The 18,282-nt window shown below is 38.6% G+C and overlaps 1 long non-coding RNA gene across 1 annotated transcript in view; it reads right to left on the reverse strand.

The window, feature by feature from the left end:
- The window catches only part of LOC150065007 (uncharacterized), a 148,815-nt gene that overhangs the window by 110,861 nt on the left and 19,672 nt on the right, over positions 1 to 18,282 (reverse strand). Inside the window, exon 3 of the long non-coding RNA XR_016534891.1 lies at positions 6,988 to 7,156. This is a non-coding gene — a long non-coding RNA (uncharacterized LOC150065007). The remainder of the gene's footprint in view (positions 1 to 6,987; positions 7,157 to 18,282) is intronic.

An 18,282-nucleotide genomic window follows, 5' to 3' on the forward strand; every position in this document is an offset into this window, starting at 1 on the left:
ACTCTTGCACATCTTTGATAGATGATTATTTGTCATTTTCCCCAGGCATTATTTTATTCGTGTGCATGACGAATCTGGGGTGCAATGATGAGTCATTAAATCAGCCTCTCCAAGCTGAAGGTCTGTTTTCTTCAGATATTATATTCATTGAATTCCCTTGGTTCTGTCTCCTAATTCTTTCCCAAAGACCATTTTCTGGGTCCTTTCTACTATTTCCCTTTTATCTCTGTCCCTGAAGTAACATAAAAAAATCTACATATTTTAGTTTTACGTAAACTCAAGGACCACTCATTAATTCCTGGGACTGCAAGTTCTCCATATATGTTGATAAATCAGATTTAAATCACCCATTCAAATTTCACTACTGCCCTTCATTAGTATGTACTGTGATTTGTTCTTGCTCACTGAGTACTTGCACTGGTACTTAAATTCAACATATCCGAAACAGAATTCGCAGTAATACAGATAATACTTAATAAGCATTTGATGCTTGCAATTACTGTCCATAAATACTTTAAGAGGATATTAACATTTTACAGGTGAGATACCAGGGACATGAAGCCAAGTTAAATATCTAACGTCACACCGCCACAGGGAACTGTGATTTGGACTCAAGTACACCTGACTACTGTATATATGTTCTTATGTATCATCATGATACCACCAGCCTCCAGCTACTTATGTAATTCTTCCTCCTGTCCTCTTCCCATTCGGCGTACAATTACTTCGTCAGCAATATTTCTGGTCCACAGAGTAACTCAGGCTTTCAGAAATACAGGTCAACAATTATAAAGTAACTTTCTTTTTTGGAGAGAGATAAAAATAGTCTATTTGATTTTTTAATCTTCTCGATTGCTTGGGAAATCTACTGGGCAGGTATCAGTTCCCTTTGAAGTTGAGAATAACAAAGGAGGCTAAGTAGAGGAGGGAGTGAATAGGTTAAAAATGGGAACAGCAAGTGTGAAAGCCATGGTGAAGAACAAAGTAAAATAAAAATGGCATTCTTGAATAACCGAATAGTCTCCTTTAAACTTAGAGCACAAAGACTGAAAGTAATGAGAAGATGTGACACTTGCTGAGGACACAGACCCTAGATCACAGAGGGGTTTACAGGCCAATGGAAAGATTCCTTAATGCGTTCTGAAAACAAAGAAAGATTTTCACAATGGAATGTGAACACCCCAGCCCCATTTATTATTGCTTAGTCACTGCTTAGAGACTTTTCCAAATTTTGTTCCAAACATGAGAGATGCTGATAAGAAAAGGCAGGAAAAATAGTTGCAATGCTTTTATTTATACATTTTAAGGGCAAAGTACTCTAAAGCACGTTGTGTGAAATATAAGGACAACTGGTCTGGGATTGTCTATCTCTTCATCAGTCAATCCATTGTCTCCTATGGATTGCTCAGACTTTTTTTTTTTCAGAGAGATTAGGCTGTCAGTGAAAGTGAGCAGAAGGTAGAGAATCCAGATTTTTCCCATTCTACAGAGTTAGCACCACCACTAACTCCAGCACTAGTGAGGTCTATTAGTTACAACTCTCAAACCTACAATAATGTAGCAACATCACCCAAAGCCCATAGCTTACATTCACTTACATTCACTCAGGGGTGAACAAATATAGGATGACATATCCATAATTATAATACTACAAAGGTGTGTGTATGGTCTGAATATTCTGTGCCCTTCCTCTTCATCTTCCTCATAACTCACTAGTCTTGTTTCCTTTGTCCTATACTAGAATGTCATATAGCTGCAGTCATATACCATCTAGCCCTTTCTCACTGGCTTGCTTTACTCAGTAACATATATGGTAGGTTCTTCAGTGTCTTTTGTGGCCTTAGGTTATGTGTGTGTGTGTGTGTGTGTGTGTGTGTGTGTGTGTGTGTGTGTGTGTGTGTGTGTGGTGGTACTGGAGTTTGAACTCAGGAGCTCAAACTTGCTAGACTTACACTTTTAACCTTGAGACATGCCTCCAGTCCTGCAGTGTTTATAACCTTAACAAAACTGATACTATTATTTAAAGATTGCTTGGATGGGTAATTCATGAAAATCTGCAAATTGCTGTAATTATTGCCTCTGAATTTTTTTATATAAAACTATACAGACTGATGAATCATTTATTTTCATGTGGGTACTGGTGCTTGATCTTAGGGCCTCAAACTCTTGTTGGCTTTTCTACATGCTAGCATTTGGGCCACACCTTTACTTCCAGGTTTTTGCTGGTTAATTGAAGATAAAAGTGTAGAGGTCTTTCCTGTCCATGTTGGCATTGAACTATGATCTGAAATCCCAGCCTCCTAATTAACTAGGATTATAACATGAACCTCCTAGATCCACCTCCCTTCCTTTTTATAAATTATTCATCTCTTTAAGCTTTAGTAAGTTTACCTAGCCTGTTATGTCCTTTTTTTGTTTTACTTTCTATTCTACTTATGTATCCTAAATGTGATCATAGGAGATAATTTTCAAATTTCCTCTATCCTTTTGAAAGGGGTGGGAACAAATTTAAAATATTATCTCTCAGAGAATTACTATGGCTGCTAAATGTCTTCATATTGACTCATGCAATTTAGTATTCATCAGAGATCGTTTGTCTAGCAATTAATTGACTTTAAAAAAGGAATTAAAAGTACTTTCCAGAATTTTTTTTTCTTTACCTTCTTCTCCTAGCTTAGATAAGAAACAATTTGCCTTTGAGAGCCCTGCCTTATTTTTACCAATCAATTTCTATTCTCCTTTTAATTGCAGATTTCACTAGGCCTGCCTTTAGCAACTGTTACCTTACAGCTTATTATATGGCACCTTCACCTGTTAAATAACAGCATCCTTCTTCCTATCCGTTCAAGCACTTCAGATCCCCCTCCTCACAGCCCTGTCACGGAATTAAAAAGCAACACATTTTTTGTTGGAAGCATTGAATGAATAATGCATCTTCCAATCGGTCCATGTTGTTCTGTGCACGTTGAAAAGCCAGAACGCTCCTCTTGTCAGTCAGGGTGGCTCACGTGGGGCTAAGTGCTGCTGGGTGTGTTCTCACACAGCACCATGGATGGTGGCCTCTGAGACAGCCAGCTGTGCTAATCCCAGCCATCCTTCTTTGTCTTTCCTGACAGGTGGATTAAGATTCAGAGTCTTACTCAATTGGCGCTGTTAGATGGTATTTCACTTTGTTGTCTCCAGCGTTCTTGTAAGTTACTGACAAGATTCTCATCCCCATGTCTCAGACCTCTAACCCTGTGGCAATTTCACACATGGAGAAGAGGGGAAGGAGCCTGGCCTTTTGCAGTAGAGATTGAGTTTCAACTCAATAGCAGCCATGTATTAATTTGGCAACTTGAGCAAGTCACATGGTCTTGATAAATGTGAACTTATTCATGTGGAGATGGAGGTGATGATTGCTACAGGACAGTGTGTGTGGATGGGGGGAGGGGAATGGGTTTTTAAACTATCTTCCTTCCTTCGCCTTTTCCTTCCTCACTTCCACCTTCCCTCTCCTTCCTCAGTCTTTCTGATCTTCATGTCTCAGCCTGCCCACGGCTAGTGCTGCAGACATGCACGACCACGCCCCTCTTTCAAAGTGTTTTATTCTATAAGCACTCAACAATCTGCTGGAAGAATTTATACTTCCAGTTAATGTTTATCACTTTTTAAAATAAAGTGCTTCACTATTACCCCTATGATCATTTTCTTATAAAAGATTAAAACATATACAGATTATGAAGCAAATACCTAATTACAGATCTAATCATTTCCCCTATTTTCATGAGTTACAGCTCATGCTGCCCACCTTGCTCTCTGTCTGCTCCCGCCCCCACCCATCTCCTCACCCACTTCCTTAGCCCAGTAGAACAACCCACATGGATGTGCTCTTCACTCACTCCAAGTATTTCTGAGCAAATTCAGTCATTAGGCCTGACAGCTGCTGCTCTCAAACTTCTCATCAGATAATTATCTAGCCATGATTCAGACTTCTCATAAAACTGTGAGTTCTCTGAGACATGTATACTCCTTAATGTTTCATGGTTTGGTTTATAGAAAATGCTTCAGTTATATTTTGGTGAAGGAGTCCATCGAATGAGAAAGTAAGTGGTCAACAATTGAATATTTTGCTGGATGCTAGAAGATCATACTTGGTAGACTGGGATCTGAGCATCACAATTTAAAGACAGACCCAAAAAACCCAAAATATTCCTAAGACTCTTATCTCCAATTAATCAACCACCAAGAAACCAGAAGTGGAGTGGTGACTCTAGTGGTAGAGAGCAAGGCTTAAGCAAAAAGCTCAGGGACAGCACTCAGATCCTGAGTTCAAGTCCCAAGACAAGCACAGAAAAATAATTCAGGAATAGCCTAAGTACGCAAATCGAAATCATGTCCCCATAAAATAGTAATTTAACCACTTTCCAAAAATTTTGGTTGTATAATCTTGGCTAGTAGAAAGTGGAAAAAAGATTCCAGCTGCACTGGTGTGTGTAGGGGAAGGGGGTAGAAGTTTAGTGAGACTCTCTCAAACAGCAAGCTAGACCTGGCAGAGCATGACTCCAGTTAAATAGAAGGTAGGAGGATCACAATCCAAAGCCAACAGCAAGCAAAAAAAGTTCCAGCCCCTGTCTGAAAAACAGAACAAACGAGTCTCCTGCTTTCATAGTGAACAACACACTTAAACTCGATCCCCAGTACTCTTCAGACAAAACAAACAAGAAAAGCTCTACTGTGTACACTTTTGATTAAAGATCTGTGAAATCATGTTGGCTTCTTGCTCTTATTCTTACTTCTCCCTCATTTCTTCCTCTTTCCATCCTACTAAAGTAAAATTAAGAGGAATAAATTAGAGAATACCTCTGGAAGCTGGCATCCCCCTCTGCCAAAATGAATTGGCTTGCTTAATTTTGAGAGGCCCATAAAACATCATCACAAATGTTAGCTGGTAACCTGTCTTCTGTTAACCCTCTCCTCCTTCCTGGCTGAACTGTTCTGTTCTACATCTTGTATTAGGACTTATTTGCCTTTCCTTCCCTCAGCACCATGTATGTCTTGCCTAGTGCCCACTAACACTCTTAGGCACAGATCAGTAAAGTCTTAAGGGATTTCTCTCCCATAGTTTCTATGTGATGTTCACTGATTTTTCAAGAAGTACTCAAGAATTTTTCCCCATCTCCTTCAAGGAATTCTAGAATCCAGGAACACAATGTACCTTCTGATCAGCTTTTCCATGATGACATTGAATATATTTATGGGTATAATCTGACTACTACAGGCCATAGGCCCTCACTAAGAATTTTAAAATAATAAACAGCAACATTTCCTTAGAGGAAAATTAACCTAGGAACACTTATGAAATAAAACTTTCATTCCTTAAAAATAAAAACTTAGACCAAGACTACAAAACACTACTACTTGAGAACAGTGCTTGGTTAGTATCTTCTGTTTATGAGTGTGTGTGTGTGTGTGTGTGTGTGTGTGTGTGTGTGTGTGTGTGTGTGTGTGTGTGTTTGATACCTGACATAAAAAGCTGATGGAGGATCTAGCGGTAGAATGCTTGCCTAGCAGGCACGAAGACCTCAGATTTGAATTGGTACCACATACCCACATACATAGATGAAGTGGTGCTGTGGCTCAAGTGGTAGAAATTCTAGCTTTGAGAAAGCCCAAGGACAGTGTTCAGGCTCTGAGTTCAAGCCATAGGACTGGCAAAAAAAAGTAAAAATATGATGGAAGAGAGGAACAATACTCTTATGAAGGGATGATAGGAATGATTTCTAATGAAAGAGATTTGATATATGATTTGATTCTCTTTTGTACTACCAAGAATGAAAACAATAGCAAAAACTACCAATAAAGATGTGGTTATTATTTATCACATTGACAGCATGTTATTTAAGCAGCACAGTCATTTGTAAAATAAGGAATTATCATGTGTTTTATAGAAACTGACAATAAAGCCCTTGAGCAGCTTGCCAAATGTCATACAATAAAAAAGAAGCCATCTAAACAGCTGAATTCTATGATGCAACTTTTACTTCTCTACAATACTACCAGTTCAATTACACAGCACCTTCTATAGCTTACTTTTCCTAAATGGTTTAAAATGTGATGCTAGCACAATATAACTAATCAAGAAGAATGACCCCTGGATTTGATAGAAAATCACCTTTTTGATAAAATGGGTTTTGTTAAAAAGACAAAACTCAAGAACCCACATGAGACTCACTAGGAGCAGAATTCTGAGATTTTTATTAAAACACGTCTTCAGTAAAATTCACTGCAGCCTGTGAGCACACGGGAGTATCCCATGTCTTACATTCCATGTATTTGGACCAAGAATATTACGAAAGGATGTGTACCCTGGAACCACTCAATACAGTTAACTGAATTGCTGAACAATCAGTCCGTCTACTGACATTTCAAACACTGAAGTAATGACAAGAATCATGTACCTTCTAGTGTTTTAGAGGAAAAAATCCACTCTGTCCCCTAATGCAGCTCAGCCTTGAGGAGTTGGAAGAAAGAAGCCACAACAATGTGGCCGCGGCAGAATTTTGCACCAAGCAGAAGGCTGTGCTCAAGGTTACCATTTTCCTGCCTCGGCCAGCACTCGGTCCTATCATCAAAGGTGATAGATATTTGTGTGTGTCATTACTGTTACCAGTTTTTTCCTGGGTCCTGGGGAGACTCCAGCTGAATGTCTGAAAGATATAGCAGGCTTCTAAGAGGAAGATGCTCTCTAAAGATATAGTATTACTATAAATTTCAACAAATTCCCCTAGCCTGAAAATTCTGTCCTGGAGAGAATGGTCACTTAGCAGTGATTGGCTCATTTCCTAAGCTGTTAGGAAACTAATCTAACTCCCAGGTTTGGGGAAAGTGGAGGAATGGGGGTCACTGGAGCAAAAGGCAGCCAAAAGTTATACAAATCTATCAAGTCGTTATCAGTTATAAACATACCCTTATCTATAATATGAGGATTTGATAAATCTCCACTACCTATGCGTCAATGGAATACCATCTTTTGAAGGTCTTGGTGTCACTTTCTGGTTTTCTTGCTTTTCTGAGCCCCAACTTGATTAGCATGTGGTGGCAGCAGAGACAGCTTCCCTTCTGTACTCCTTGTGAAGCATCAGTCATCTCCATCTCCATCAGATTTTCACAGTAGCTGTTTGAACAAGGACAGTTCCCTAGGAGTTAATCTCTTAAACTCAAAGGCAAAATCCTTTAGCCCATCTCCTATATATGAGTCTAAATGTCTCTGCACTGCTCATAATCATGGACAAGTGCCATCTTTTGGCCTATAGATAAAAACAGCACTTCACCAGTTCCTGGATATCTTACACCCAGTCAGGGTATAATGCTTAAGGAAAAGCCCATTGTTCTGCAGTCATCTAGGTACACTTTAAGAGATAGAGTAAATTATACAACCATTTTAAAGAGAAACGGTGATGTGATCATAAGCCTTGGAAACATTATTGACATATATTTACATTACATATACTTGTATAAATATTGTAAATGATATACTATATATTATACACATGAAAACAAATAACCTATTTATATTATTCTGCTGGTGATCTTGTGTTATTTCAGCAACATTGTGTTAACTTTGCCCAGATCTGTCTTCTAAATCTGTTTTCCAACAGAGACCTGCATTCTAAACCATTCTTGCATAACTAATCGACATCTCAGAATAAACTTGTATTTTCCATGGAGTAAAAGGAAAATGGGTAGTCAGACCCCTGATAGGCTTGCTGCAGTCTCAGGAGCTTGTGAGGAAACTCCAGTCCAGATCTGCACAACCTTCTGTAGCAGAACAACAGAAGCTTCCAGTTGGATGAGCCAGACTGGACTACAAGCAAAGAGACGGAGCTTCTGAGCATCCCTGTAAGTGACATTACTGGAGAGGCTGAACCTAGAGTAGCTGGCTAGCATAGTACTTGTGACATGTACTCGTATGACTACGGAAGAGAATCCTCATTAATAAAAAAAAACCTAGATAGTACTGAAGGATAAGGTGAGAAAAGAAAGAAAGAAATATGGACAGAAACAAAGATCCTACAAGTTGTCAAGTGGATGGTTCTCCTAAAACAAGAAAATCAATCCAGGCATCACTATTTCGTATTACTACAGCGAAGAAAATAGGATGCTCAAGAACAAAATCTTCTATCCTCCTATCCACACAATTATTTAAATAATATCCAAATAATTACTAGAGGTAATTATTGAGGAAAAACTCCTAGGGAAAACTAAACTGCCTTTCATTATCAGTATACATGATCTTGAAGCTTATTTCCATTTATTTACTCATTATTTATTTGTTTGTTTATTTATTTATTTTGGTACAAGTCCTGTGGGCTTGAATTCAGGGCCTGGGCCTTGTCCCTAAGCTTTTGTGCTCAAGGCAAGCACACAACCACTTGAGCCACAGCTCCACTTCCGAATGTATCTTTTGGGACTGGGGGGAGAAGTAGTTAATTGGTGATAAGAGTTAGTCCTGCCAAGGGTGACTCAGATCTCAGCCTCTGAATAGCTGTGAGCCACCAGTGCCTGGCCATTTGTAGTATTCTTACACATGTAATCTTGGAATTTTTTTATCAGTCTTGTTTCTCTTTCCAATTGTCTTCCATAAACACCTACAACTTCTGTTACTTTTAAATCAATACAAATGTTCAAAGGAAGTGACTGTGGTTGTTACACTCATTTTTATCTTCATAGTTCTAAGATATACTTTCATCCATGTTTCAAATCTCATGTGGGATTGGTAGAAAATGTCCCATTCTGTTGATTCAAAAATAGAGTGCTGCAGAGATTACTGAGCCTTCTACAGGTCAAAATTCTAAGCCCTAAATCAATTGCATTATGTTTCCCTAAGCACAAGTTCTCCATCTCGCTACACATTCAAGCAACTGCCAAATCATGATTTTTTTTGCCCCATCCCAGACTCTAAGCTGGGAAGGCTGCACCAGCTGAATTAGACTAATTATTCCAATATTAAAAATGGCATCTGGCTTCTTTCAGTCAAGATGAAGCTGAGTGCTTGTTTTTCTTTCCTGCTTAGAGGTTTCTCATTCAACAGGAGTGCTTTGATGAGGACAGGCATCGTACAGGGCTTCTCTTTGCTATGTTCCTTAATCGGGGACATTCTTTTTTTCACAATAGTTAGCAATAACTCTACTTGATGACCTATTTTATAAGAAATACAGTCTATGACAAAATTATGGACAGTACTTCTATTGAGAACTTGTTTACATAAATAGCCTCTGTTTTGCTTAAATTTATGTTGATACTGTCCAAATGCCAATATGAGCTGGGTACCACATTTGTAAACCTAGCTACTTCGGAGACTGAATTTTAGAAGATCCTACCTAGTTCCAGGCCAGTCCTAGGCAGTAAACATTGTCAAGAGCTACATAGTTGAGAGTGCCCATTATCCCATCTTGAGGGAAAGTCTAGCCACAGGCAGGGCACACACAGCACATCCTCAGACAGGAAATGAGACTCTGTCTCCAAACTAACTAGCAAAGTCAGGGCTAGAGCCACAGCTCAGAAGTAAAAAGCACCTGTCTAGCAAATAAAGGCCCGGACTTCATATTCCAAAGCACCAGCACAAATACATACACGTGCACACTCACACAAACGTATGCACACCTACAAGCACACACACACACACACACACACACACACACACACACACACACACACAGAGCCAATATGTTTTTCATTGACTTATCTACTTTCCTTCAAAATACAATGTATGGACAGACGAAGGAAAAAAGAAAACAAATCACAAACATCAAATACTAAATTTTAATGCACCACGTTCTGGTAATTCCAGAGAACTAAGATTTTTTTTTACTGGTATACCCACCAAGTACCAGTAATTACTCTTGTAAGAAGAATTAGAGAAACAAAATTGTGCTATTATGAGCTATAAAGTTAAAAAATGTGCTTTAGAAAACATTTAAATGAATGTGGTTTCCTGTTGAGTTAAGGCTTTGTCACATAAATGACTCTTTTGACCAAGTTCTCAAATGGAAGGGTGGAACAAGTAAACATTACTGCTCAAGCTTCTGGCTTAGGAAAAACGTACTGTATAAAGTCACATCTACTCCAATCCTGTGTTGTACAAGACATTTTCACTTATTAGTCTGGGGGAAATGCCAAGAAATGAAAGGCTAACAACTAGCTTGAGTAGATAATAGTTGATGTGGAAAAAAAGGAATATATCGCAAGAAGGTCAACTCGATCACTTCCTAGAAAGTGACCAACAGAGCTAGAATGACAGGTCTACTAAAAACAGAAGAATCAAAGCTTAATAAGATCTTAATATTGAAGCAAAACTTGGCAGTTATTTAATTCAATTGTCATCTCAACAGAAAAGGGATCTCAACTCTGAGTTGGCCATAAACTAGCAAACCGTTAAGTAGACAAGGCAAAATGTAGGCTTCGATTGAAAGTTCTACTATTCCCCAACTGCTACTTTTCAAAGACTGATAACGTAATCAACCCCACCTGGGATCCCGTTTGTTTTATTTGAATATGAAAACTCTTATATTTAATGGAAGTCAAAGTAGACTTGGGAGATAAGCAAAAGAGTTAGAAAACTGTGATTCGTGTAGCAATGAATTTAAAGATATTAAGTATTTTATAAACAGGTCAAAGCACCATGGGTAAGAGGATAAGTCAGACAAGAAATACGTATTCATACAGGAGAAAAAAAAGAGCATTGATCATCAGGAAGTATAGCTGGTTGGTTGGCTCAGGAAAAGTCTGAAAGAAGCTCTGGGCACAGTATTATGAGTGTCAGGCACATCTGTATTAGAGGTATATGGGAGGGGTTGACTTTATTGAGAAGGCTCGCTGATCAATTTCATGTGGGCAGTAGGGAACTCCTAAAGCTTCTTTGAGAAGTTTCCCTCTTCTTAAAAAGGGTCTTAAAAGCCCCCTTTGTCAGTACCAGGGCTTTCTACCACAGTCTGCATTTTTTTTGCTTCACTTTCAGAAGGCAACATGCAATACATTCAAGTCTTCAAGGAAAAGTTTTGTGTCTATCGGGATAGGTGAGACCTTTTTCCCATTTACAATCAGCCTAGTTCTATCTATAACATTTTTATGTTATAAGGTTTTTTTAATTATATTCCAATTAATAAATAGGTTCTGTCATGTATGGATACCTTTTAATCAATGAGGTCATTAGAAATATTGAATTCAACATTCTTCATTAAAATAGTCACCATTGCAAATCACTGATAGTTTCTAAAAATGTCAAATGGGCAACAAATGAGATCCCAAATGACTACATAATTCCATGTGTCTGCCTAGATCTTGCCTCAAGTTCACAGTTCAATTACAGCAATTAAAGCATAGTAATTCATTGAGAAGCATGGGGTTTCACTTTTTCATTAATATAGCACACCATTCAAATCAGCTGATGTGGCTGCTCAAAAACCCCTGTGTTTCTCATTTTCTGGAATAGAGAATTCTGCTTGCCTGGTGTGCTTACATTTTTGTGAGAAGGCAGATGATCTATTGTGTTTTTGAACTGCGATTCATTACCAATGAAAAGGAAGGTGGGAAGCTGGGATAATGAACAAAACGATAATAATGAAAGGACTGTTTTAGTAAGAAAGAGTTCATAAAATATTCATTACATATGTGATTTTTCTGAGATCATGTAATTCGTCCTGGGCAAGTGAGTTCCAGAGACATATGTGGAGAAAGAGAGAAGGAAGGAGGGATAAGAGAACGTACTCTGCAGATGAAAGATGATGACCAGAGTCCAAAAATATCATCTTCATTGGAAAGAAGAATTTGGATTGATTATAATAATTTCAAGCTATGGAGTAGAAACCAACTGAAGTTCATTTACAAGTTGACACCAAGAGAACAAAACACACAGGAGGAATGCAGCCTACATATATTCCTCTGAGTGCATTTAAATTGCATTTCGTTTCAGAAGGACTCCACTAGCAGGGTGTACTTTGTGAATATAGTCATGAGCTTCCAATAAACGGCTAGTTCCCATGAACTCAATAGAGATCTCAGTGGGGAGGGAAAGCTGAAACCAGGAAGCCACAGAATGTTACAGCTCCCACGAATTAGTACTCCTTTAGAAAAAAAACAACTAGCAACCTTTACACAGCTTAAGCAAAATGTCAAGTAAATCAAGTACCTCCCATATGCTAAGCTCTGTGTTATGAAAATGTTAACAAATAGGCAGGTATTATTAGAGGGAAGGAAAGAAAACATGTTGCAACTGATGCCTGCTGGGCAAGTTATTAAACACTCCTTCAAAACCATCCTAAAAACTGATTGGAGATTTGGCAATCAAGGAGAGCATTTTAATTTGTCTTCCTTTTATAGTCAAGATCGGTGCGTATGTTTCCTAATCCTTTGGGTTGGATTCCATACCTTTAACTTGACGTGAGGAGCCTGGATGTTCCTCATGACAATGAACCAGCTGGTGACACTGGTAAGCACGCTGCTTGCCTGGAGATGTCTGAGAAACACTTGAAATGTCTGGGTTTGACACTGGTAAGCACACTGATTGCCTGGAGAAGTCTGAGAAGCACTTGAAATGTCTGGGTTTGACAGTGATGTGCAGGCTGCGGATCACCTGTCTATGTCTTCTTTATGTAATTTACTTTTGACATATTTAAGCCAAGAGTTTTTCCTACTTTTCATGGGAGGATATTGATTAAAAAAATATATATATATATACCCTATAGAGCTCAGGCTATTCGTTCTGACATAGTGTACTCCATTTATTCTTTATTAGATTTTTGTATTATAACTAACGTAGACCATTAAGGCACAAAATAGTTAAACAGAAAAACAATAAAAGTAATTATCATTATCCTGCCCTTCCCAGAGGAAAGTACTATGTAAAGGGTCTTGTGAATATTTTCCTAAAGTTTCTATTCAGAGCATTGTGACCTGTGTTACTCTTTTCAATAATTTTCTTTCAAACTGTTAGTGATGTATCTTGGAACTAATTCCATGGCAAATGTGCCAGTATTTAATGAAATGCTTTGTTTAAAATCACGATAGGGATATGGATATGCCTGCCATTACGCTTTTCGACCAGTTTCCTATTAATGACTATTTTACAGTATTTTTTCATTTCATAATCCTAGTTAGTAAACAGAAGTTAAATAACTTTACTTACATATCTAAGGCATAGCCACAGGACCAATTGCTACAAATAGCGTTTTCATGTGAAATAGTGTATGAATTAAACTTTTTACGTATTTCTAAGTCATGCTTCAGAGTAGATGTCCTCACCGCATTTTTCTTAATATCAATGTTAAATTGGTCATTACTTACATCTTGACCAGTGATAAGATTTTACCAACTTGTTGCCAACATTAGAGTGGAAATAATATTTCACAGTTGTTTCAAACCTTGGATCAAATCAAATTTTATCCATAGAAATTGTTAGGTAATTAAGTTGATCAATTTTCCTCCAGACTTGTACTTACATTGTTATTAAAAGACATTAACTTTTATAGAAACGTAACTGTACTATAGCTTAAATAATTGTAGGAACCTGCACTTCCTTTACTGTTTGTGTCATACATCAAGTCATTTTCCTCTGACAATGTTTCACTCTCCCCCCCCTAAGTTGCCTATATCCCTCCATTTCTTATTTCTACTGTACTTATGACAAGCATTCGCCTTAACACACACACACACACACACACACACACACACACACACACACACACACATTTTAGGGTCTTATGAATGATTTGCCCAAGCGAACCTAGAAATGTAGTTCTTTGAATACAACCTATGTAGCTAGAATGACAGGCAAGAGACAATGTTCTTTAACTTTCTATTTTCAAATGAAATTCTTAAAAGCAAAAAAAATCTTGTATTGACAGGTTTTTATGTGTGATATATAATTAGCACTAGGACTTTATTTTGGGGACAAATTAGTTTCCATTTTCTTCCCTTTAAATTGGAGAATAATAGGGCCTTTTGCTCCCTGGTTCATGGGGAAGGTTGAATAAAGACGTTTATTTTCATTTTCATGTAGGAGACCCCATAGCTTCCATTTTGTCCAGCTATAAGAACTGGTAGACTGGAATGGGATTACAATGTCTATCAGAAGACAGCCTCCCTCATTGTTTCTTTTAAGACTCAACTTGCACTTTGTGTCTCTCTCGCAGCTTTCTGCTCCCCTGTGACAATAGCTTCAGTGAGTTGAAAGCCTGTGCAGTTCCATGGCTTTGCCTGGAGAGAGGCTGTGGAGGTAACCCCTAGCCCTGTGGTGAAACCATTCAAAAAAGAATTGTGATAAGCTATAACCTGAGTCCATAAAACAACAATGTAAGGACTCTCTAATGCCAAAAGAAACTGCAATTCAGGCCAAGAAAATGCCGAAAATTATCAGTAGCTGACAAAATCATTAGTATCAAACACAGAAATCTTTAATCACTATTTGGGGAAATTTTCTATAAATTCATGAATTCAAGACTAATTACAGACTATGAGCTCATGTCTATAATTACAGAAATCTTCAGTACCACTTACCTAATCTAAATTCAATATAAAATCCTGTTCTGAGAAACTGCTTCTTCATAAAGATTTGCTATAAAAATTAAAACCTTGTGCCAGGTGCCAGTAGCATACACCTATAAACCTTGCTATTGAGGAGATCTGAAGATCAAGGTTCGAAGCCAACCTGGGCAAGAAAGTCTGAGATTCATCTCCAGTTAACCACCAGGAAAACAGAAGTGGAGTTGTGATGCAAAGTGGTAGGATGCTGGCCTTGAGCAAAAAACCCAGGGAAAACACTCAGGCCCTGAGTTCAAGCCCTATGACAAACAAATTAAAAAAATTAAAATTTGGCTAAATGTATTTTTTTAAGAAAATACTTCTCGTCTCTGGCTTCTTCTCTAAACTCCTATTGCCTGATTTTGCGCCTGACACTTCTCTCTTCACATAATAGGTGCCATTCCATCTCCATCCTCACTGTGAAGTTTCCACTGATCTTAGTGAACTTCTGGATAAAGCGATCTCGCGCCAATATTGATTACTCCTACTTGAACCACACAAACCTTCCCACGACTCCAATCTAGAAAGCCATCAACTCAACAAAAGCTTTTAAAGGTTTATCAGAGTGCTAGGACAAAACAGGTCCCAATTAATTACCCTTCTCTTTGGCCTGTTCCCAGGATTTCACAATCCTAGAAAGGTAAACAGCATGTAAGTGTTCGTGGCCTTTTGAAGCAGCATGGGAAACAAACCTCTGCACAAATTACCATCAATAGGCACAACAGGGAAGCCAGGAGTGGGAAGATTCATTTTCCTCTATGTGCCTTGCTCAAATGAGTTTCTCGGCACATAACAATGCGGCTCTCCAGAAGGAATGGGAAATTTGAATGCCGCTGTCTTCATCACAGCTTGTAGGAGCTGCCAGAACCTGTCCCATTTTCTGTGTACTCCTCTCAAGCATATGTATATGTGTCTGCGCTTGTGAACATATGCACACATGCACACACGAATGTGCACCTGGCAACCCAGACAAACATTTCTAGTTTATTCGCCAAGTGCTGCCTACAACCAGTGCGGCTGCCTTTATCGTCCAGATGGATAACTAGATTGTACATAAAGGAGGAATTAACCTTCAGGGACAGACTGTGTGACTGAGCCTCTATTGCCATACTTCTTCCATCTGGTCTTCAGATCATATGGGGAACGTGCTTCAGGACTATATGTATTCAATACCATACAGCAGCAGTTCTCATACTAAGGAAAAAGATAGGCACATGGCTGACTTGAGACTATAGCAAGAAAACCTTGGGCAAAGGGCTTTGCTTCTTGAGCCTCAGAATCCTAGTTTGTCAAATTAAAGTTATCAGACGTGTGTGCTGGTGCCTCATGCCTATAATCCTAGCTATGTATGAGTCTGAGCTGGGAGGATTGCATTTCAGAGAAAACAAATGCTCTAAGAAACCCCATTTCAAGGGAAAAAGCTGTGTATGGTGGTGGACGCCTGTCAACACAGTTATTGCACAGAGAGTAAACAGGGGACCCTAGTCCAGGCTGGCCTAGCCAAAAATATAAAATCATACCTCCAGAAAGAGCTAAAGCAATGCCGGTCACTGGCACTCACACGTGTAATCCTAGCCTCTCAGGAGTCTGGGATTTGAGAATCCTGATTGGAAGCCGGCCCAGAAGAAAGGTCGGTAAGACTCCAGTGAACTCCATCACAAAGCAGAAGTGGAGCTGGGGCTCAAGCAGTGTGGCCCAGCCTTGAGCAAAAGGCTAAAGGATATTACTTAGTCTTTGAGTTCAAGCGGCAGTACTGACATACACATACATACATATACATACATACACACATACATACATCTGGAGAAAAAAACAGAGGCCTAATTGTGACACCCCACCCCTCAGAAAGCTAATGAAGTTTCCAGAGTGAATGTAAAATCCATTTAATAAGTACAGTGTAATTCCTAGCACAAAGGAAGTGTACTATAACTACAATGTGAAGAACCATCTGTCAAGGCAAAATAGTGTGGATCTGAACAGTGGGCTTCTGATAGAAAGTTGGTCATTCTAACTAGGGGATTTCATCTTGAACTAGTCTCTACTTCACAAAGGAAGCCTACTGGCAAAGAACTACAGCAGAATCTTGAGTTCTTTAAGAATCAGTCAAGTTCATGGAATAAGTCACTTCAACAAGAAAGTTTCGTTACAGTAGATTTGAAAAGAGGGTTATAAGAATGTACAGAAGAAGACAGTAGAGTGCAGGCAAGAACTCCTTGTAAATGCCACTGAATTGAGAAAAATAAGGGAAAGAGCAGGTTGAATGGGGGTTGAAATGTTGAAGGGATAACATAGTATGCATCATACATAAACTGCTTGGTTAAATGCCAAAAAAAAGTATTCAATGTGTAACCTTAAAATTAAGAAAAGTGTGGGAAGCAATGGACTGGAAGGACCCGTGAGAATGTCCACGGGGTGATATTGATCAAGGTGCACTGTATTCACAAACTTCTTTGCTTAATAGCAACTACTTTAATAAAAACATATTTTAAATAAAAATATTCCCACCACAAATAAAAAAAAAGGGTAGAAATGTTTTTACCTTAGGATAAAAGGTAAGCACAGAGAATATCTTTGGAGAATTACCATGGTGTCATCACAAAGACAAGTGGTATTTAAGCACTCTCGAACCTGGAGTCTACAAATTTAATTTGCAAAAGGCCTGATTTTAAATATTTTTACCTTTTTCACCATGTGATCTCTGCCACCACCAAATCTGGCCATCCTTTTGAAAGACAAGAAAGCTAGCAATAAAGCAATAGCAAATACTATCATTATTAATTACTTGCTTCACTAGGTGCTAGGCACTGCCCTGGCATTCTTTTCATTTGCAACTTTTTGTACTTTCTCATAACACTGGAAGTAATATGCTGTTATTTTCCTCAGTTTTACAGCTTGCTCATGATCATACAGATGGAGGGATCCCCTGGCAACATGGCTCTAGAAATTAAGTATCTTTCATCACTGGGTCATACTGCATCCGCTCTGACAGCCTGTTTATCCCCACTGTGCAAAGGAACACCCTCCAGTGTCTACGTTTTGCAGGATCTCAGTGGATCAATAAGCTCTTTTTCCTCTTGGCTCAGTTTAGCATCGCAAATTGGGGACATTCTGCTGAGACTGAGGAGAGAGATGGAAGGAGATGGAGGTAGTCACTGTGTTTTTGTCCAGCCATCATGGTTTGACTGTATACTGCCATATAAATCCCTGATTTGCTGTTCCATAGCCCTTGGGCAAGACTGTCTACTTTGTGACTATATCATCCCTTTAGGCTTTGGAATTTCCTTAAATTCTGTCTTACACCTACTTGGAGAAACTTTAAAAAAGAAGTTTTACAAAGGAGTTTCAAGTCAACATGTCAATGAAAAAAACTTTTCTGAGTACCTCATTTTGTTTGTTAATGCCAGTCCTGAGACTTGAACTCAGGGCCTGGGCACTGATCTGGTCCCTGAGCTATTCTGTTCAAGATTAAAACTCTACCACAGCTTCACTGACCAATTCTAAAAGCAGTTTTGGTTAAAAAAAAAGCATGCCGTATAACCTCTGTTCATATTCTTTTCTTAGGCTTGATGCCTGTATCTGCTTTAATGCTTCAATGCACTCAAACTCAATGGTCCTCATATATTTAAAACAAAACCAAGGGCCCCTTTTGTGAGACATGTGACACCCAAGGTATAGCAGCCTCTGATAAAATAGCCATAAATTAGGGCCAGGAGTTTGGCCTAG

The sequence above is a fragment of the Megascapheus bottae genome, chromosome 3 (genome assembly GCF_031878675.1).
Source record: "Megascapheus bottae isolate mThoBot1 chromosome 3, mThoBot2.hap1, whole genome shotgun sequence".
Classification (NCBI taxonomy): domain Eukaryota; kingdom Metazoa; phylum Chordata; class Mammalia; order Rodentia; family Geomyidae; genus Megascapheus; species Megascapheus bottae.